The sequence below is a fragment of the Candoia aspera genome, chromosome 1 (genome assembly GCF_035149785.1).
Source record: "Candoia aspera isolate rCanAsp1 chromosome 1, rCanAsp1.hap2, whole genome shotgun sequence".
Taxonomy (NCBI): Eukaryota; Metazoa; Chordata; class Lepidosauria; order Squamata; family Boidae; genus Candoia; species Candoia aspera.
Window position 1 is genome coordinate 124,344,192 of NC_086153.1, and position 22,377 is coordinate 124,366,568.

Genomic DNA, 22,377 nt, shown 5'->3' on the forward strand with positions numbered 1-22,377 from the left:
TGTCCAGTGAGTGTTTGAAAAATGTTTCCATGTGAGAAAAAAGTGTATTGTACATTTGTTGACTAATAATAAACTGAATAGATTTGGATTATAAAATGTCATACACAAATGTGAGGTTGAAGATTGGTTGCTGAATGCAGTACGGGTGGTAAAGAATATGTTAGAATAAATATAATGCTTTGTGAATTATGTAGTTAGTAAGACAAGGGTATGTGATGTCTTCTTGGCTGTATAATGTATAGATGGAATGTTTGTGATGGTAGAGGTGTTTTAGTTAGGGAACTTAATGTATATTCACTTTTGTATGTGAATGATGCCATGTTTTTAGCTGAGCATTCAAATTATTTGTAAAAAATATTAGATTACATGAGGAAATGAAGAATAATTTATCAGAGATCAAGGTAGGGAACATGGAGTGAACAGTTGAAGGTTATGCATCAGAGGTGAAAATTCAAGCGGATGTTTGCTAAAGATGGGGAAACGGATGGAGAAATGTTGTGCAAATGCTGGTAGAAGAGGAATGGGTAATATGTGAAAAGCTGTGAGGAATGGATATTTGTCAAAAGAAGTGGAAATGGTCGTGTGTCAAAGTGCACTTCTGCTCACTTAGTTATATGGAAGTGAGAATTGGGTAAGTCAGGGGAAATAGAAAAGTAAGTTCAACATAGTGGGAATGAATTATTTGAGATATGCGTGTGGTAAAACAAGAAGTGAGTTTACAAATAAATAGATGCTGAATGGATATTAACTGAATACAACAGTGAATGATCAGAATGAAAGAAGTACACTGAAGTGGTTTGTTCATATACAGTAGATTGAATGAATGGGGATCAAATTGCAAAACAAATTTATGAAGGAAGAGTGAATGGGTCCAGAAGACCAGAACAATCATGGCTGGATAGCATTGATGAGACCCTCAAAAAGAGAAGGTGAGAATTTTAAAGAACAAAGGAAAGTATAGGAATTGGTATATGCATGTTGTAAAGGAAGGTTAGAAGGTTAGATAGGTATAGTGGGGTACAGTGAATGGCATCACATCTGTTGCTATAAATCTGATTGAACCGTATCTCCTTCCTTTTCTTGTCTCATGCCTTTAAACTGATTGGCTTTCTACTTCTGCACTTTGAATAATGTTGCTTGTCCTGAAATAGTGTGATGGATATGTATGCATGCAGGCACTTCCACATCATCACAATTTAATCCCCCACCCCCCATGAAACATTTTTAAACAGATCTATCAGTGTTTTCACCATCATTACTGACAAACCACCAACATTCTCTCTCCTATGGTTTGTTAACATCCATTGAGAGTTGCTGGGAAGGCACTTGCTCACTGACAAAGAGGCAGTGAACCAGAACAGGCCACAGGTTCCCACCAACAGGAGCTGGAAGTAAATCAGCAGAACTACTGTATGTAGAGTGTAAAAAGGATGGCCTTGTCGGAGAGAGGGAAGATCCATTACCAAGGCAATGCAGAATCCCAGACAAGGGGGGAGGGCCCCAAAAACATCTCAAACAGAAACCACCCTGAATTCACATGAAGATGAAAGAGAGAGGAGGAGAATCACATCCAGACTTGAAAGATTACAATAGCCTGTTACAATAGCCAATCTTAATAAAAGTAGTTTTAGGCACACTTGGCATCTGTTTCTTGGTCTGGTCTACCTTGTAGGTCTGACAATTGCCCAAGGCAGCCAATCATGTTGGAACACTGGGCTCGTCCCCAACTGAGATGTGGTGTCAAAGCCCTTGAGGAAGTGCTTTCAATTTAATTGAATTAAAGCCCTCAGACAAAATTTTCCTTTTTCATGTGTCATGAGGAGCTGTACTGTCACCCATCACATCAATCAGCAACTGTTTTTACTGGGTGAAAAATATATTGTGTGCTCATGATATAAAATGTTCTCACTTATCATCATACCTGTGTTGATTCTTTGTATGATGTCATATGATTTAATTTTCCTTGAGGAATTGGGAGCTTTTTACCTATGGGCACCACATTACTGACCCCAGGCATAGAGGCCCAATAGGCATAGACTAGTCCTTGCATTGTTTCTCACTTTATGATTCCACTGAAATGCCTGACTTAGCTATCCAGTTCAGTGTTGTTAGGAGAGGGTAGGGTTAGGAGAGCTTTTCTGTAAAATAAATTTTGCTACCTGCTGTTAATTGCTTGCAATCAATGAATCATTTTCCTTGTGAAACTATTAGCGTTATTTAAGATAGTAAATTTACTACAATATTTTTGTAACTTTCTCTCCTTTTAAATTAAACACACACTTGTAAAACTCTAATGTGAGCACATGGTCACAGATGCTAATAATCAATATCCTCACACATGACATCAATACACCTAAGAGCTGCAATTTATGTATTAATGCGAAGAAAAAAAAAGAACAATTTGAATGCCATAGGAGAACTTGCATCAGTTTCTTCAGATAATACCCTTTCTTAGTCTGATATCATTTGTATCTGTTACTACTGAAGCAATTATGGTTACTTTCAGTACGTTCCATTAGCTGCTTACCTGAAAGAGAGATTACTCCTGTCTTCAGCCAGGGTTACATCTAGTTCTCCTGTCTTTATGTTAACATTCTTTGACTGGCTATGTCAGCCTGTTTTAGAGTCACTGTTAGAGAAGCAGCAGGGAAAGCAAGAAGAATCTCTATTGTTTGGGCTGGTCCTCTTGCAGACAAGAGAAACAATATGGCCAGGTTGCTCAGGAACCAGCATCTTACTCTGCCTCTTTATATAAGGCTATATATGGATGAGGAAAATTTCTTATGGGTAGCATTCAATACTGCTTCATGGTTTCTTTTAATTATTCTTCTGAGTAATCTCATTTTCATGGGTAAATTCTAACAGCATTTCCATCAACAATAATCCATCATCCATGCGGGATATTATAACCAAGCTGTAGGTAGGAACCAAGCAAATATAGAATATACCCAAATTCCAAAAAATTAGCTTCATCCTGCCATTTAATATGTTTTCCTTGTGCCAGAATATCTTCTGCAGCAAAGACATATCACTCTTTTCCCACTACTCACTGGTTTCCATTGACCCATTCAAGAGTGAAAGCCTAAGTGACTCAATTGCCTTTTCAAGTCCAAACTACTGAGAAAACAAGCCAAATCCTTCAACATTTGCACATATTTAATAAACTATGGCATTTTCTAGGGTTTCACTAATTTGCATTTTATAAATTAAAAATATTCTTAGGGGATATTCTTAAATGCAGAGCAAAACATTGTGCAACAGACCTTTTTTGATTTGTACAAGTTGTGTTGTATTAACAGAAGACTGATGCTTTGTGCAGACAAGATGAATTAATGAAAACACATTTCTTATCTTATGCCAAAGAAAACACCAGTATGAGAACATTTGTAAATTGTGACTATTGTCACTCTGCAATGATAAAAGATGAATTATTGCTACAAAACAAGCCTAGTCAATTAACCAGATATATAAATAAGCAAATAAATCAATTAACCAAGTAACAAAAGAGAACGTTTTATTTTACATGGATGCAACAAACTGTAATTATTATTTACCCTGGTTTCTGATAGCATCCCCCTCCTGTGTTTTCTCTTACAGTTAAATGGTCTGAGAGAACAACTCCACTGTATGAAGTTCTTCCCTTAAGAAATATGCCACTTAAGGAAACAAGATGTAGAAGTGGAAAAAAACCCCCTATGTTAATATATTTATTTTACAATATCTTTAAACTGCCCCAATCAAAAAGACTCTAGGGGCAGATCTACTGTGTCTCTTGGTCTATTACTATATGGGCCATTCACCACTTCCTGAGTGCAAGAAAGGACAACATTGTCCCCTTCCCACTCCCAGCCCATGTCACATGTACCCCACACCCATGTTTTCCATCTTCAATTGGAAAAATGTTGTTTTCCGACCTGACCCATCTTAAGACATTCAGAGCAGATGTTCTCCAATGCTTCATTCCATTCTAGTAGCATCTCCAGCTCTGATTAGCTGTAGTGCCTAGCATGACCTTCTCTTCCAGCAGCTGGTTGCTGCCCTAGACAGCCATTTCATTGTGGGCTGCTGGGCTGCTATACTCTTTGCTGTTCATCAATTGCTTAAAAAAAACAAACTTGAGACTGATCCAACAATGGCTGCCAAGCCATTGAATTATTCTCACCCCTTGAAGCTCACACTCCATTCAATGCTCACATTTTCCAGTGGACACACTTTTCGTTCTTGTTGACTGTGGCTGAGGCATGCCCTACTCCTGCTTTCCTATTCCACAGTATTGAAAAATTTCCTTTCCCTTCCTTTTCCTTTTTTTAAAAAAAATTAAGTTGCACGCTGGCATGTTGCTGCTTTGTTTCTATGAAGCTGAACTATCAAATTCCCCTGGACCTACAGAAGATTGTACAAATGAAATAACAACCTGTTCCCTGTTGCTTTGATTGCTGCAGTATTGTATAATACTGATACTGTAGTATCAGAGCAACGGTGGTACTATAAGGAAGACAAAAAACAGAAGTGTCTACATTAGTGTCAAAGGGCATAATGAGGGAAGGCAGTGTGAACACACCCATGTGTGCAAACATCTGGGAAAGGAAAGTCACCAGGTTGGTGAGAAGGGAACAATTCCCAAAAGGAAAAGACAGAAATGATTCTTACTGGAGCCAGCTAGTGAAGCTTGTTTTCTCTGCATAGATAGGAAGGGCAAGCAGCAGAGGAGTGTCTATCAGGTCTTGCAATGCCCATAGTCTGGACTGAGCACCAGCACCAGCTTTGTCCCAGGAAAAACATCTGGAAGGCTTTCCATGTCACAAGAAAATGTGGAACTAGCTGAAGTCTAGGAAGGGTTAGAGTTAGGTTAATGGTGATGGTCATGTAGAGGTCTTCATCCTGCTTTTCAGAGTCCAATTCCAATCCCTTAATTTCTGTGCTGTTCCTCCCTACAGCAAGACCAGGTTTGAATGGATCGAAAACAGAGCAAACTTGAACAGTTAGTAAGGATATGATTTGGGTCAATTGAAATGCTCTTAATGTTTAAAAAAAACAAAACTGGCAGCTTTATCAAGCACTAGAAGACAACACACACACACACACACACCACAGATACCATCAAGCATGTTCTTAGATTAGTGCATGCTTCATCTTAAAATAGAAAAGCCACAGAGTAATAGTAGGAATCTCTGAACCAGCATCAATAAATGGGAACAAGATTTCATTGCGGGCTTATTTTTTTTTCTCAGACTTGTGGAGGAAACTCACCCAGGCCTGTTATTGTGATACTGTTGCTGTTATCACCCTACAAAGTAAACAATTGTTTAAGGAAATGGGTGATGATAGCTGTACTCTGTGCTCTCTCCGACTCAGCCATGCAGGACTAATTTCCTGACTGTGTCTGAATGCTTATAAAGCTGCTCTGTAACTGCTGCTGACAATGAACTAGTGACTGGAAATAGGAATCTTAAACACAGTCACATCTCCTGACTGTTGAAATCCTTTTCAGAAAGCCTGTCGATCCAATGTGCTGTAGTATGGTCTTTCTCTCTCTTTCTGCTTTTACATACACACTCACACACAGAGAGATGACGTGGTAGTAGGGAAAACAAAGTTTTAATACTTGTTCTTCATACAGCAGTTACTAGGAAACCAAATGCTCTTTAAATAGATCTTCATTAGCAGCCTTGCATTATTGACTCTTTTCCCCTTGTTTTCCAACACCTTCCCCCCAGAAATGGCTATATATTCTAGATGTTAAAAGTATATAATTTTGCAAGCTATCAGCGATGGAACAAATTTCCTCCATAAAAAGTACTGCAGGGATATCTCAGCATACCACTGCAATCTGTGATCATTTTGCATCTGTGGCTTTGGGAACGTTGAAGCAGTAGATGCAAATAATCTGTTTGGCTCAAGTAAGAAACAAGCCTTCCTCACTTGCCTCTTTAATTAGCAGCCTGCTGAGATAAGAACCTTGTGAAGTGTGCAAAACTTAAGCAAGCCCATTCGCACCCCCACTTTTCACTCTCACCCCTGAACAAGTGAAATCAGTTCTGTTCATCCGTAAAATACAGAAGGGAAGGAAGCGTGGGAAGAACAAGCAAATATATGTACACATTACCGCCTGCCTTTAATACTACTCATAGATTAAGTGCAACGTTTATAAATGCTGACAGTAAGAAATAGAAGTGAAAGCTCTAAATTCATTGAGACCAAAGTTTATCATCGAGATAAAATGAAATGCTCCATAGAACTCAGATCATCTGCATCCAGGAACAAGTATGCTATGCTATGCTTCACACAGAGATGCAAATGAAGGCTTGGGCACTGTCTGAGCAGTGAAGCAGATAGTTTTCAGAAAATGATAATCTTTGAAAAAAAAAAAAGGCTGGCAGAGGAATAGACAATTTAAATCAGCCATATGAAACAGAAGGAACCCACAATGATTGTCCTCAGCTCTGAATTCTTTGCATTGCCTCCCTGGACAGTTCTAAGCAACTATTGAAGGAGCCCATTCCTACCTATGTGGGGGAAATAGTGGAAATAGCAGATATGGAAAATGTCCTTCTTCCCTTGCTGTGGGCAAGGCCATACTGGAATAGACAATTTCATCAATCAGTTTTTGGAACTGGGCTGTATGAGTTGGGATTTGCGATGGAGGAGTTTAATCCTCCAGTTTTACTTCTGTCTTTGGCACCTGGGTTTAGATATTTTTTTCTTTTTCATTTAGGAAGCATAGCAAGAGTAAACAGAAACATCAACCTGACATTAATGCTATCCACTGTGTTTGAAATTAATCCACATTTTTGTGCCATTTAGTATTATTTAAAAAAAAAGACAGACTTTTTTTTTTTTTTGCTTTTAAGTAGGTATGTGACAGATAAGCATTATATTGCCTAGTACAACTGTAACCTCAGGCGTTGAAAAGGATCCATAATTCCTTTTGAATATGCAGCCTCACTGGGTACACACTCAGGGAAATGACATTTGAGAAAAAGATATCACAGACCAGGGAGCATTAAAATAGAACATGACATAGACGTCACAATATTTGCTTGTGAATTCCATTTTCCAGACCAAAGAAGAAGGAACTGTACTTCTAGATGTTGCTGAATAATAATTTCCAGCATCTATGACCACTGGCCATGCTGGTTGGAGCTGCTGAAAATTCTTTGTTGTGGGGTACAGATTCCTCATCCCTGAACATTAGAATCCTGCATGCTGGTGTAGTTTTATTCCCTTAAACAGAAGAATAGGATTGCATCCCTTGCCTTTTCCAGATACAAAGCAATATCTTTCTTGAAATGGATGAGGTAGAGATCATGGGCAGGGAAATACACTTTTCCCAACACACCAAGGGATGGCTTAGCTTGGTTCAAGGCACAAAGAAAACAAAGGAGGTTACTACCAAGATGCACAGTATTTTGACAAATGCCAATCAATCACGGGGAACTGAAGTGTGAAGATGTTAGTTATGTCAGTAAAAAGTATATGCTGACGTGTTTGGATTTGCCTGTTAGTGGAAAGTGGCCAATATAGCAAGTCGATTGTGTTCTGAAAATTGGATATGAAAGGGATTTTTGAGTGTTAAAAGTAAATTCCTGATTAAAGTGAAATTTCCATTCTAGGGATGTTGCCAGTCACCAGTGAATGACTGAGCACTGCAGACAACAGATGAACAAATAAAGAAAAAGCAATTCTGTGAAATCTCTTTTGCATTAAATTTCTATTCCTGTTTCACACCATTCTGGATCCTTTTGAGTTATTATTGAGTTGTTGTTTGTCTTTCAAAGTGACAGAAATAATTGAGAAATGTGATGGACCTACTACATCATGTTTTTGCAAATGACATCTATCAGCTGTACTGTCTGGCACAATCTGATGGGGCTGGAAGAAATTCTAGATAAAATTAAACTGAAGGCATTCATAATCAGAATATACCTAGTTCAACTGAAGTATTAAACTAGCAACATTAAACAGTATGATCCTTTTGACTGGTGATTTGAAAAGACAGTTAAAGTTGCAGCTTGGTGGCCATAGATATGAATGATGACTTGGGAAAGTGACTTGTGTTTCTCACATTACCATATAAATTCTCCCAAACCTCTGCTGCTGCTACCATTGTGAAAGCAGCTTGTTGTGAACAGTTAATTATTAAATATTAAGTAGGTCAATCAAATACATTGAAGTAGTTTTATGAAAACATTTTTAAAAAAACATTGAAAAATATCCCCTTTACTCAAACAATGCAGTCGTGACACATCTCTTTCCTGATAAGCATAGTATCCAAAGATTCTTATCTGTTTTCAAGGTTTCTTCTAGAATTCCTCTTGCCCATTTTTCCTAGACTTTGCATGTGTTGACCATCACAGGAGAAAACTACTGTTATGTCTTTATTTCACACCACATCATTATTTATAATTTGAATTTCAGTAAGCATGGACTGTGCACCAAAACAGGTTTGCTTTTAGATGTATTTCAAAGGTACATTGTAGATTAACAGCACAAGAAAACATTTTATTCAGCTACCTGAGGGACCGTCTCATCCCCATTACATTGACCCGTCCCACCTGGGCATGCAGAGAGGGCATGCTACGGATCCCATCTGCTGGAAAGTTCCGTCTGGTGGGGTCGCAGATGCGAGCCTTCTCTGCAGCAGCTCCTGCCCTTTTGAACATTCTCCCCCTGGAGTTGAGACAGGCCCCATCGCTCCTGGACTTCTGCAGAAACTTAAAAACCTGGTTTTGTCATCATGCCTAGGGCGGGAAGGAGAACAGCTCATCCTGGGGATGGCTAGCTCCCTAGAATTGCCCTGTTTTGCTTACTGATTGAGAGATAACCTTGTCATCTGGATTCTGTTACATTTTAGTATATTTATATTTTATATTTTATTGTTTATTTATATTATATTATTGTACAGTATTGTACAGTATTGTATTGTATTGTATTATTATGGTTAATTGTATTTTTACTGTAAATCGCCCAGAGTCCCTCCTGGAGGGGGAGATGGGTGGTGATAAATTTGACAAATAAATAGATAAATAATAGCCACAGCAATATCATTTACACAAATTGAAGAATCCCCACCTTTCTGAAGTAGGGCATGTACAGTGTCAATTCCTTTGCATTTTCTAAAATGTAGTTCACATACAGTATACTCATAATATATTGGCAGTAATTTCATAGTGAATTGAATGGGTATTTGGAAGTCATAGGAAGTGAATATTGTAAAGTATTATATTTTACCTATGACCATGTAGGTTCATTCTTGCTTGGCTCCTTTTGCCAGAAACATTGGTTAAAAAACAGGACAGTTCATTTCATAGTTTCTTATGTGTAATCTATGGTTTGCTCATAGTCATAGTCACAGTCAATTTTTGGCTTACTCTTGCAGGTTGTTAGAGATACAAATAAGAATTTTTGCTAGAATCAGAATAATAATCAAACTGGAGTTTGAGCTAAAGAACCCACGTGGGAGGGATCTTGCTTATTTACAAGTCAGCTTAATTTTTTTTTTTTTGCAATGTTTTACCATATTGTCCAAGTGTAATTATGGAAATATACCTAATAGCATAACTATAGAATTTATGTTTAGTCTCTTAAGACTTTTTTGTTTTGATTTTTATTCTTTGTGTACTAGCCTTCTTTATAATCCAATTCAGAGGTTCTCAAACTCTGTGGTGCTGTGAGCCCCTGAAATGAAATTGCTTGACCTTCCAGGAACAAAACTGTCCCACTGTGATCTGATAGGGCTCCTGCCATCAGACAAGTTTCCTGCCCTGCCTGCAGAAGCCAGCAGCCAAGACAACAGAAGCCTGGCAGAGCACGGTGGGACAGTTTGTTCCTGGAGAGGTCATGCAAATTCATTTATTACTGGGTGTGGAGGAGCCAGAATATGCCACTTTCTTTCCCTGATTGGAAAAGAAAGCCACCCTGGGTGGCTTTTTAATGCCTTTCTGTGCCCAGAAGCCCCTTTTGGGGGCTCTAGACCAGCTGGAAAAGCTTCTCCTATGGAGTTGCAGTTACTGCCAATCAGGTATGTCTGGCAAGCAATCTAAAAGAAGATTTAGCACCTGACCTGCCATAGGTGGCCTAGTGAACCTTGCATAGGTGCATCAGTGGCCTGCAGAGATAATGTGGAGCCCCAAGGCAGGAGAGGTCTGCCCAGGCAGCCCTTGTCCCTTGACCTTGGCAGTAAGAGATGCAGAGATGCCAGTAGCTGATGCTACAAGTATTGGTAGACCTCCTCAGCCAGCCCAGGCTCTGCTCAGGTCCAACAATAACATCAAAACTCAATGCTGTCACAGGGTTTCACTGGGGGCCCTGGTCTGGCCTCATCCACATCATAGAGCTGTTGTTAGGGAAACCATCTAGCCTAGGAAATAAACTGAGATAATTTCCTTTGGGATGTCTTGGGGGTGTATATATAACTTAGCACCAGGAAAGGGGAGGCCAGTGCTGTGCTGGGCTCTCCATCCAGTTGCAGCTTCTGGGCAATGGGTGAAGAAGAGTCCTGGAAGGTAAGCTTTCTGAAGAACACCCAGTTTTGCTTCCCTCTGCTCTTTTTCCCAAAGTGACCATTATCTTGTACCTCAATTGTCAACTATGGAGCTTTAGGAGGCCCTGAAGTACCCTGCCATGCTTGCTCTGCTGCCCCCTCTCTAGGTAGGGTGGGCATATATACACCACTAGGGGGAGCCTAAAGCCAGTAAGTGTCAGGCAAACAGAGAGGCCAGATTAAGCAATGTGGGAGTGCTGCCACATGTAGCTGGCTGGCAGGCATCAAAAAGAAGTCTCCAGAGCAGGGTCCAGTAAATTTTGCAGTGGCCTTTGAAAGTGCCAGTTCTGACAGGGATCCAGCTTTTGGGTGCACAAGCCTGGCTTGTAAATACACAGCTGAATTGCTGCCGGACTGTGTTCCTGCTCTGCCCATACAAGCTGATAGCCAGTTAGTCCAGGCAGAGCAAGTGTGACCCACCTCAAATTTGCTCATGACTATCTTCCCATATTTTGAAAACTGCAGGCATAATGGCATATTGCAGTGCTATTTGTTTTTAACTCAACAAACACCAATTATCCAGAGCTTTCTGAAATATTGCCGTACATGTTTGTAATCTCATGGAATTCTAAGACTATACATCCAAACTCACCCTTCATGATTCACACTGCAATTTACACCTACTGCAACATTTTTATAAAATCAGCAGCGAAAATCAAAATGACCAAATTGGTGGAGCTTTGAATATTTCAAGATGCATACAGCAACAACCATAAGATATATGAATGCTCAGTGAACATTAGGAGATCTATCACTAAATAGCAATCAGAAGTAACATATTCAAACAGTACTGGAATTCATTTCAAGCATAAATGGTTTTTTAAAAAATTATGCAAGGTTAAATTAAATAAGGCAGCTTAAAAAGAGTTGTTGTCTTGATAAAAGCAATAGACAGTAGTTTAAAAGTCTTCTAAAATCAGGACTAATATTTTCCGCAACCTACATGATTTTCCTAATCGTTTTTCAATCAGGAAAAAAAAAGTTGAACCTAAGCCTAAGCAAAGAGATGTTCTATGGTACTATCACACCTCCTCCAAAAACATCTCCCCAAACATCCATTTGTGAGAGCTGAAAGGAGGTGACATTCAGGCAGTGGCAAGGAACTATTACTAAATAAAATGTGCAAATGTTTATATCTGGCAGCAGCTTCTGCGGCAAATGGCAACAGCACCAAAATGACAACTCAGATAGTAATATCATCATGTAGATACCGCAATGGCCTTGTGTCCCAATGTCTGATACAAGGATGTAAGTTGTGGTATTTCCATAGTGATGTCTTCATAACATCACTTGCTCTATGCCCCGCTCCCGTGAATAGTCATCTACCTGTTGTTTGAGCTTTGTAAGAGTTGTTATCCCAGCAAGCCACGTACTTACAGCTAGCACCTTTGCTCAACCCACCTCTTGCCAGTAATATACTGCATATGTCTGAGGTTGTCCATGTGACAGAGCAGAGATGGACAACTTTCTCCAACTCTTGAAGAAGAAAGAGAACTAAACATTCACTGTACTGGCTTCCATACTTTGGAACTCGTACTCCAAAGCTCCCTCCCTCAAGGTTTTTCAAAGATTTTTATTTCATCAGGCTTTCAACCCTAGCTAAGTTTTATTGGTATCCATCTTGGTGGATGGTTGATTTATTAGTCTTGATTTATTGTAATCATTGCTTTTATAATTTTGATTTATGTTATTGTTGCATTTATAAATTTAACTTCTTGTAATGCCCCCCCCCATATCTTTTGAGTTGGATAAGCCATAAAAAGTGGAAAATAAATAAATAAACAAACCACACACAGAGACTAGTAAATCCCAAGCAACTGTCAACTCTTGCAAGATTTCAGTGACTTAGTGTGAAATCGCATTAGACTTTGTTGAACTCTCATGAAGGATAAAGTTCTTTCCAAAGCTAGACACAAAAAAGGCAACATAGAACAAGGAAGCACTGCAGCATTTTTTAAAATAGGAATTAACTTGAGCACTTTATCCTACTGGCTATCTGTCGGTTGTGGTCTTGGTCAGAATCCCCAGCCTAAAAAATAGTTGAGGGTTTTCTGAATATTGATATATTCAAAGATAGAAGACATAGACAGACAGACAGACAGACAGACAGATAATGTGCCATCAGGGTGGTGTCAACTCTTAGTGACCGCATAGATAAATATTATCCATGATAATCTGTTCCTAGGCTGGTCATTCAGGTTTTCTCAACAAGATATGCAAATAAAAATATTGATCAGTTTTAGTAAAACTATACTGATTAACAACAGCAGGGGAGATGAATCCTGACCGAGGGCTTTTTGCCACTTGTACAACATAGATTCACTGAGGTGCTATCCCCAAATCAATAGTTGTGGCCAGTCCTGGAGCCTCTCTTCATTTCTATAGTTCTCTCCACCAGTTCAATTGTTTCTAAAACAAGCCTAGGAGTCTGGCTGAAAACAAGTTCACATATCATCTCTGACAGATATTATAAGCATCGCTCTGCCTGAATCAGATTTGAGGCTTCTACTTTCAGTTCTCGCCCTCCACATCTCTCTCTCACGCACTCCCAAACATCTCATAAAGACTTTTCTGCAGACTCCTGAGTTTTTCAGGCATTTTTCAGATTAAACCCTAGCTTGAATTTCGTATCTGCCAACACCAAAGCATGCTCTTTAAATTTGTCAAGAAGGAGTCAGCATCATCCCCATCTTGGTAATCAGAAAACTTGTGTATTTCTATGAAAGCAGGTGTTGGGATGGGCAGGAGACTCGAGTTTTGTGCTTGCATCTTGGCCATTTCAGCTTTGTGGGCAAACTGTATTCCTTTCTCTAGCTGTAGCCTCTCAGTCTCCCATTCCATCTGGAGTTCTTCCTGCTTTTGTTCTATTTGATTTTCTTGCTCTTCTTTTATTTGGAATGTTTCCCTCTTCAATTCCAATGGGCTTAATTCAATTTGGAGATGAAAGTGTTCTTTATCATGGGGGTCTGACGCTGTGTCCCCATCCAGTTGCTAACTGGCATCCTGACTGGATGTCTCTATCGGTTCTCTTTCTCCAGTTCCCGTTTAATCTTTCGAGTCATCCTCTGCAGGTTTGGTGCTCTGGGTCATTTTTCCTCCTCTCTGGAGCATGTGCTTATATCTAGCTCTACCCTGACTAAGCTATCACTCCTGAGAGCTAATCATCAAAATTAAGATGTGATAACCTTGCCTAATTGCCCTTGTTTCCCTTTTTTTTCTCCTTAAAAGGCCAAAAAGCAAAAGGGAAAAAAAAATATTGAATGTGCTGTGCATTTAGTAGGGCTGCTTCTGGCATTGAAAGATTACACCTTGCTGCCACCATGTAAGGATCTTAGCTGACAATGTGCCTATCCCATCCAACCAGAACAGCCTGGGATGATGCACAAGTTATTGCAGTTGGCATTTATTTGTGCCTTCTCCTTTCCTCCCCTCAACCAGTGATTTAGCAGCAAGGACAACAGAAGGAAAATACCTTCCCCTTTGTGTTAATTGAAAGACACAAGGGCAGCTTAAATCTTACAAGTGATAGTCAATCTCTAGAGGTCTTAGCACCAAAATGTGTGTTTTAAATAGTATTTAGAAACACAAAGCAATAAAGGAAACACAGATGCATGTTCGAATTAGAGAAAAAAGGATTAGGATTCAAAGAGCAAGTGTAAAAAAAAGTTGGTCCATCAAAAATGGAAATTGAGCCTCAGGGAAAACCCCTTTGCAAGGAATTGGACAAAGCCTTTGAGCACATTCAAAATAAAATAAAGAAAGCTAATGCACTATATCCAATTACTTACAACATCTAGAAGTTTTGGTACATTGGATTTTCCTTCTGAAATCTGGAAGTGGACTAAAATTCTTTCTTTCCCACATTGACTCTCCCTAGGAAAGGAACGGTTGGCTAAGAACAAAAGCCCTAGCAACCCCCTCCCTGGCTATTTGACTTAAAGGAGGGATTTTTGTTAGTTCATGAATATTGCTACCTGGCCTCCCTGGGCTTCCATTTGGGGATAGAAAGGATTTGGCTATAGGACAATTGTGTGTGCATTCTTATTTTATGTGGGTCTCTAGAAGTTCATCTATCAGAAGTGTCCTGTTATTCTGAAGTTAGAAGTTATTCACAAGTTTTAATAAAGAATAAAATGATAGTGAATGCAATATGTATTCAATGAAAACAATCTACTTAGATAAAATGTAACTGGCTTGCATATTTTGGTAAAAACTTATGAAGAACTAAAAACTCAAATCTAAGGGACAAAAAAAAAGGATTGGAATGACACTATAATGAATGAAGGGGCAAAGTTGGCACCCAAACACAACCAGGTTATGTGGTAAGTCTTCACCACAAAAACATGTGGACATTGATCACAAAGCCTGTGTATCTTAACTGGCAGGCCTGTAAGCTGCCATCCGCAAAGGTCAAAGAAAACCAAACGTTTACAGGTTCCTAAATCTAAACCAAAACATCCAAAAAGAAACTGAAAAATTGGACATACACAAAACTACAGAGAACAGAAGTCCACAGCCATTGAGGAAAGCAAAAGGCAAAAAACAAGGATCTGATAATCATGAATAAAAAGAGGGACAGAGGCATAGAGGAACTTAACAGAAATGGAAGGACATTAAGCTGGAAATTGGAGCCAAGTACAAAGCAGGGTCACAGAGCTGTATCCGTTTGACCTGCCACAGAGTCACTGGGAGATTGGGTAAGTTTAGATGAATAAAGAGAGGTCAGAGTCAAGGCAAACGTACAATGGTAGCCATGCTCATCACAGAGTATATCATAAATCAGGCCCTAAGACCAGGCCCTTAATATTTTGCTAGCGATGGAAAATTTAGGCAGTGAAAAATGCAAGCATGTTGCTCTCCAAATACATTATGTACTGAAGCCAGGCTACTTATAGCTTGGAGTCTTTAAGCATTTATTTTAAATACTTAAAGACTCCAAGCACAGCAGTCTTTGTGAAGAAAATATGAGAGAGCCCTCCAATCAAGAAACTACTACTGAGCATATGCAACTCAGTAATACAAGGGTTGCTACTGGTGGAACAGCATCAGTGGGTGAAAAAAGAAGGATAAATCCTCCAAAGCCATCTAAAAAAATCAAGTAAAATTTGATACCATTTTATTTGTTGCATGTATTTGTGTATGCTGCCCTAAGTTGCATGTTCATTGAATGGTATATAAATTGATTTAATAAATAAATATTTTTTTCTTCTACAACCCCAACGTTTCTGCTTGATATAACTCTAGAAACCAAAGAACTAATCTACACAGTAGAATTGGGACATCATTAAACTCACCCCAGTGATTTTACTATCCACATATACCATAAACGGGAGGGAAAAATCCTTCGTAAGAGTTTCAGTGATCAGAACCACGCTGACAACATGGCCTTAATTTTCTTTGGATTAGCTCTGCAAAGACCAAGAAAGTTTCACATTCCTACCTCGCTTCTAATTATAGCCCAATCACCCCATAATAATAATAATAAAAAAATACATAGAATGTTGACAGATTTAATCAATAAGATATATTTTCCTCCCTCTATCCCTGAGATGAAGATGTCAACAAAGATCAGAAATGCAGACATGAATGTCCAGACAGCTTGTGTAAGGGAGGGTTTTGGATTTTAGATTACAACTCCTAGTTGGCTCCTTAGGTTGCCTTCCCTTTCTCAGGTTTATGGAGGGAGAGAACACTAGGCAACCAGCTTGTAGCAATAATATTGCAGCACTAGTGAGTTTTAAAAATCCATTACTCTTTTATGCCTTACTGAAAAAAAAAAATCCCTTCTGGTTCAGTTTAATGTATTATGAAGATCTCCGCATGTCTTATCCTGTGTTTTCACAAATATACTTTGGAATATTGAAGACACCAAAAACACCAAAACAGCTCACAAAAGCCATTCTTTGTACAGTTCCAATATGAGCCAGGAAAGGGAGGGCTAACAGACATAATACCATCTCTCAGTGTAAATGCAGAAATTATGCTGTGCTCTTAAAAAGGCCAACCATTAAGATGACTCTGCCTTGATGAGACAGATAAATATTTAAAACTTGGGAATTTTGTTTGTTCTAATTCATCAGGAATCACATCTCCCTTTGCATCTAGAGTCCTCTTGGCACTTTGTAACAGAATATACCCATCTTCCTCATCTAATGCCTTTCGGATGATTCAGTGAGATTTTTCAGTATTCCAGGAATTATAATCTCAATATTTCTAATGGGCACCTCTGGCTTTAGAAGTTTGGAAAAGTGAGCCATTATTATAAGTTCCCCCAGGTTTATGGCTAGGTATTAGTCAGCTCAAGACCACACAGTAAGTTGGAATTATTGATTTATTGATTGATTGTGTGCCATCAAGTCAGTGTTGACTTTTAACAACCACACAGAAAAACCTATTCCAGGACAATCTGTCCCCAGCCTGGTCCTTCAGGTCTTCCAATGGTGCACTCACCATTTTGAGTCCATCCACCTTGCTGCTGGTTGTCCTCTTCTCTTTCTTTCCATCTTTCCCAGCATTGTACACTTCTCAAGAGAATTCAGTATGCACATAATGTGTCCAAAATATAATTTGAGCCTGTTCATTTGTGCCTCAGAGGAGAACTCTTGGTAGATTTGTGCTATGATCCATCTGCTTGTTTTCTTGGCTGTCCTTTGTATTCTCAGGAGTCTTCTCCAACACCAAAGTTGAAAGGCATCAATACTATTTTTCGAAGTCTAACTTTCATTTTTGTAGAGTATCAGCGTTCGGATGAGTTAGCATTTATTTACTTGATGGACTTCCATGACCTGATAGCAATAATAGTGAAGCTGTGGACCACCAGAATTTCCTTCTCCATTGACCATGCTGGCTGCTGGGAACTGTATCCTGGTAACATCTGGAAACCACAAGTTCCCTATCCTTTGCTTTTCAATTTTCAATGAGTAGAGATATATGTAAAAGTCACACAAATAGTACCTGTATATGATTGTGGGTACTGTTAACTTGGTGGCAGAGCCTTACACTCTCAGGATGCTTACTGAGTTTTGCTGCTGAGTAAGAACCATTCCTAACAAACTATATATCTTTGCATTTCATGCCAGCACTTCCTTCAAAAACTGAGTTAAGTAATGAAACTTGGATTATGACTTTCAGTAGCCTAAAGTTTCTAAAATACTCACTTAGAATGACCAGTCAACATTCAAGTTAAATAAAATTATATTTACAATATCAACCACTGAAGAGAAGAAATGTCTAATGCCATATGTGACAGATTACTTGCATTAAATGGTGAGTTTTAATAACTCTTTTAAATATTTCCTTTTATCCTGAAGCCTGCAAAAACATTTTATAATCCACTTAAGAGAGAGGGAAGAGAGTGCTCAGTACCTAAATACTGCAGAAGGTAAGTTCCTTTGCTTTAGGTGAACAGATTAGACATCCTCTTCTTTAAAAAAGAACTTCAGGTCTTGATTAAGCCACTTTGTTTTTTTTTAAAGGTGTCATTTTTTTTCCTGATCACCATAAAAAGGTTGATAGAGATATTGCTAGAGACAGATAGCACTATTTCATGTCTGAATTTTAATTTTAATAGCCATATTTGCACTGGTTCTTTTGCAATTATATGCTTACAAAAGAGGATGTCTATCAAGAATGGTGTTTAATCCATTAGATTTATTGAAACCAAATACTTTTACAAGTTCTATCATAAATCTAGGTCAAGTACTGAGAACACTGCCTTATTTCCCATAAACCAGTCATTTTATTACAAGCAAAAGTGGCAGACTGAAGAAGAATTCCATCTCATCAGATTTCCATGCATAAATAGAATGGTGAAATTGTATTGTTCAAGGTCTGATTTTATATATTACTGCTAAATGCTCAAACTATTTTATTAAAACCTGTAAATCAAAGATAGAAAATTCAGAACTGGGTATGGCATATGAGAAGTTTAATGTCAATAGCAAAACCACAATACAGATATGTTGGAATTTTAACACATTATGTGGCTGGCTACTAATGTAATTCAATTTCCTTATGGGAGGTAGGGAATCTCTGACTCTCCTCATGTCGCTGAACTGCAACTCCAACCACCCCAGCCAGCAATGCCAACAGTAAAGAATGTTGGGAATTGTACTCCAGCATTTGTTTGCTAATTAATTCTAGTGCTTATGTGCCACTCTATTTAGTATGACTCGGGGTGGTATATATTCCACAATTAGGTTAACAGATTTAAAATAATAAGTCAAATTTAGATAGCCGCAAGTTCCTCACCTATGATTGCCCTGCCCTGGAGATATTTGCACTGTCATGTGATTGGAAACAAGTGAATTCTTAAATGTTTGGGTTGACTAGGTTTGATCTTGTGTTCCCCCTTTTTTGGAAATTGGGCAAAACCCAGAAATGTTTCCAAGCCATTCACCATCCCTACCCGAGCACCCTGCTACCTACTAAAAGTTTCAAAGCCATCCCTACCAGCTCTCAGCAACTGAACATATTATCTCCCCATTTCTTCTCAGAGTAAGAGTAGCAACAGCAAGAAGGTGCAACAAGGAAAAGAAAGGAAAGGATTCTTCCCTTTCTACTCTTTCCTTCTTCCTTTCCAAAGCAAGCACCAGCCTCTAGCATCATATTATTTTCAGTAATGTCTTCAGGCTCTAGGAAGGTCCCAACAGGATAGTACAGAACACCCTCTTGGCTATGCTGCCTTATAAGAATGGTTGTTTCTGTCTGTCACAATCCTGTGGGCTCAACCCACTATGGCAGCCATTTTGTAAAATAGGCAACTCTCCCAAACAACTTAGTTTGTAAATAGGTTCACAAATACTCTTCAAATTCAAAATGTGCCCTTAGCCCAGAAAGGTTTCTTAACCTGCTGTAGGGCCTTTTCATATTTTCCAGCACTCAGAAGAAGAAGAAGAAAAACAAAACAAACAAACAAAAATTCTACTATGCCTTGGGACTGCTATTACTACCTCTACCTTCCCCTGCCCCAGTAGGCTTTGGAGCAGAAGGGGGGGGGGGGTATTGGATGGTGATTCTCAGAACTGAGACAAGTCCTGACCCTGATTTTTCTTGTAAGCCTTTAAAAAAATGTGATGATCACCTATACAAGGAAAGCTTGCAACACTCCTATACTTCTCTGTAATAACTGAAAAGTATCTATATACAAAGAAAGACTAGGTTGATTGAATCTCAGCAGACTTTCAGTAAAGTTAATACAATAACTAATAAATAACCCATTAATGCTGATTTTTCAGATCATTTTACTTTCCAGGTCTAAGTTTTCAGTATACTTATACATCTTACAAGTCAGCAAATGACGAAAGTAAAGCTAATTAGATATTTTTAGGGGTCAGTATATTAAGATTCAGCTTTCGGTTTAGTGCCGATAATATATATTCAGCTATTGTTAGCTATTAAGCAAACCGTGGCAATGTTCTAACTCTAATGGCTCAATTGAGTACAAACTTAAATCATGGATTTGAATCACTTTCAATTAAACCCTAGAGCTAATAATTAACATTTCCTAAAATTAACAAAAAGAAAAAGTGCTGTGATGTGTCAGATCACATTTGAGGACTCACATTTCAAACAATTTTATCAGCATTAGAGATAGTCTAAACTGAACCTCCACAGCAAATTAAACAACTGGGCAAAGTTCCATGTAGGATGAAATATTCCAAAAATGACAATTATTTATTGTATGACTGCCCAGACTATAGCAGTGTAATGTGTTATGATGAATACTGTTCCTGCTGATCCTGGTTATGTGATTTCTGCACTAATTAAACAAATAAATAGGAAGCATCTCCCTCCTAGGATGTGTCCTCCTACCCTATAGGTTTTTCTAGGCAAATGACTCTACTTCTAATGAAAGCATTACACTACACCCACCCACCACTTTTAGAAGTATGCAGTAATAGGCTTGTGAATAAAGATGATCCTAGAGGCAGTTGCTTTGCTTTGCAGGATGCCAGTTTCCAGTTTAAATTTTTAAAATAAAAATAGATAATATTAAATTCAAGTGAGTCAGGAGCCTGACAAGTCGAACCATATTAGCAAGCCTTGCTAAAGATAATCTATAGTGAATTGTGCATGTTGAATATTCTGAAAACACTGTGGAGACATTAAATAGAATTATCACCAATTGTGATACATGGACCAAGGATGTGTGGGTGATGATCTTGCTTTATTTCTGAAATTAGATGTGTTTCTGGGATCCATAAAAATATGATATTATGGTTTGAAAACCGTGTTCTAAGTATTTAGCCTACAGAAAAAAAAGATCATTGCATTATATATTGATATGGATAAAAGTCCTGAACTTCAAAAATCAGGACGATCTCTAAACACTAGCAAAACATTAGAATTTTCAAAATCTGTTTGCTGCCATCTAGTAGTTGTCCTGATTTTGGCTGCTCAAATCTGGCAGCTCTATACATGAATTCTTATTCAAACTTCCTGTACAATTTTAAACAGTAGTATGAATAAAAACATACTAAGCAAAACATGTAGTTATTTTCAAGAAACGGTGGCTCATTCTGACTTTATGATTCAACACTACCATTATGCATCTGAAATGCTGAAAGGTGTACAGAGAAAATAGGATGATTTAGTTAGTATTATGCCTGTTCGTTGATTTTCTTCTGAATATATTACCTTCATTAATGGAGAGTTTATTCAGAATGTTGTTTTCGGAATGACTCGTGCGATTACTGCTTAACTTGCTTGGATCTTAAGAGACTCTTTTATAAACACAAGGGAGGCAATTTCTACCAACACTCCCTCCATTTGTAGCCTATTCAACCTATCCTGCATCATTCCAATGAAATGTCTCAATTTCAGAGGCAGCAGAGCCTCTATTTCTGGAAGAAAAGTTAGGATCATGGACAATAACTATAATATTTGTTTGTAACTGTAATCCTTTAAGGATTTTATTGTGGACCTTCTTGTTATATTACAGGTGATGGTATGTTGTCCTGAAAACACAAATGGGATGAGTACATAGCAAAGTATTTTCAGGAAATAAATAATTTATTTGAAGAAAAGGGAAGACAAGTGGGTGTGTTACTTTATACAATCCATCTTACAATTACCCCACCCCCACTCTCCTCCAAAAATTCAAAACAAAATTAAAATGATTATCTGGACCACCTTCTTCTTAACAGGAAATAAAAATACATGTTCATAAACTCTTAAGTGAGGCTTTACTGAAGTGTTGCCTACTGTGTGGCATCAACATAGATTACCTACATTTAGAACTGCAACATAACGAGTTCTTAACTATCACTAAAATAAACACATATGATAAAATTCCATAATTATTCCATCCACACTGCCTGTTTTAAAATATTAAGGTTGGGCTAGGAAACCTGTTGTCACATGGTTTATGAAGCAAAGAATACTGGATATACATACACACACACACACACACACACACACACACACACAAACCACATTTCCTTTTGGGATAAACAATATTATGGAAAGCATAGAAAGGGAATAAGAAATATTAAGCCAAAGGAATTAAAGACATGAGATAAAAAAGGAAAAAGAAATATAGATAAGTCTAGTTTACATCAACCAATTTATTATAGCCTGTACAACTTTCTAACTTTGCAGACCATTCTTGTTTCCACTACATGCCTGCACCACTTCAAACACTGCCTTTTGTTCTTTAAATTAAATATCTCACCAATTTCTTTTAGAGGATCACATCAGTTCCATCCAACCACGACTTTTGGTCTTTCCCTTGCTTTCAACCCATTCAGTCTTCCTTCAAATATTTATTTTGCAATTCAACCCTCATTCATTCTCTCTCAATATACTTCTACTGTAGTGGTCATTTCCTTTTG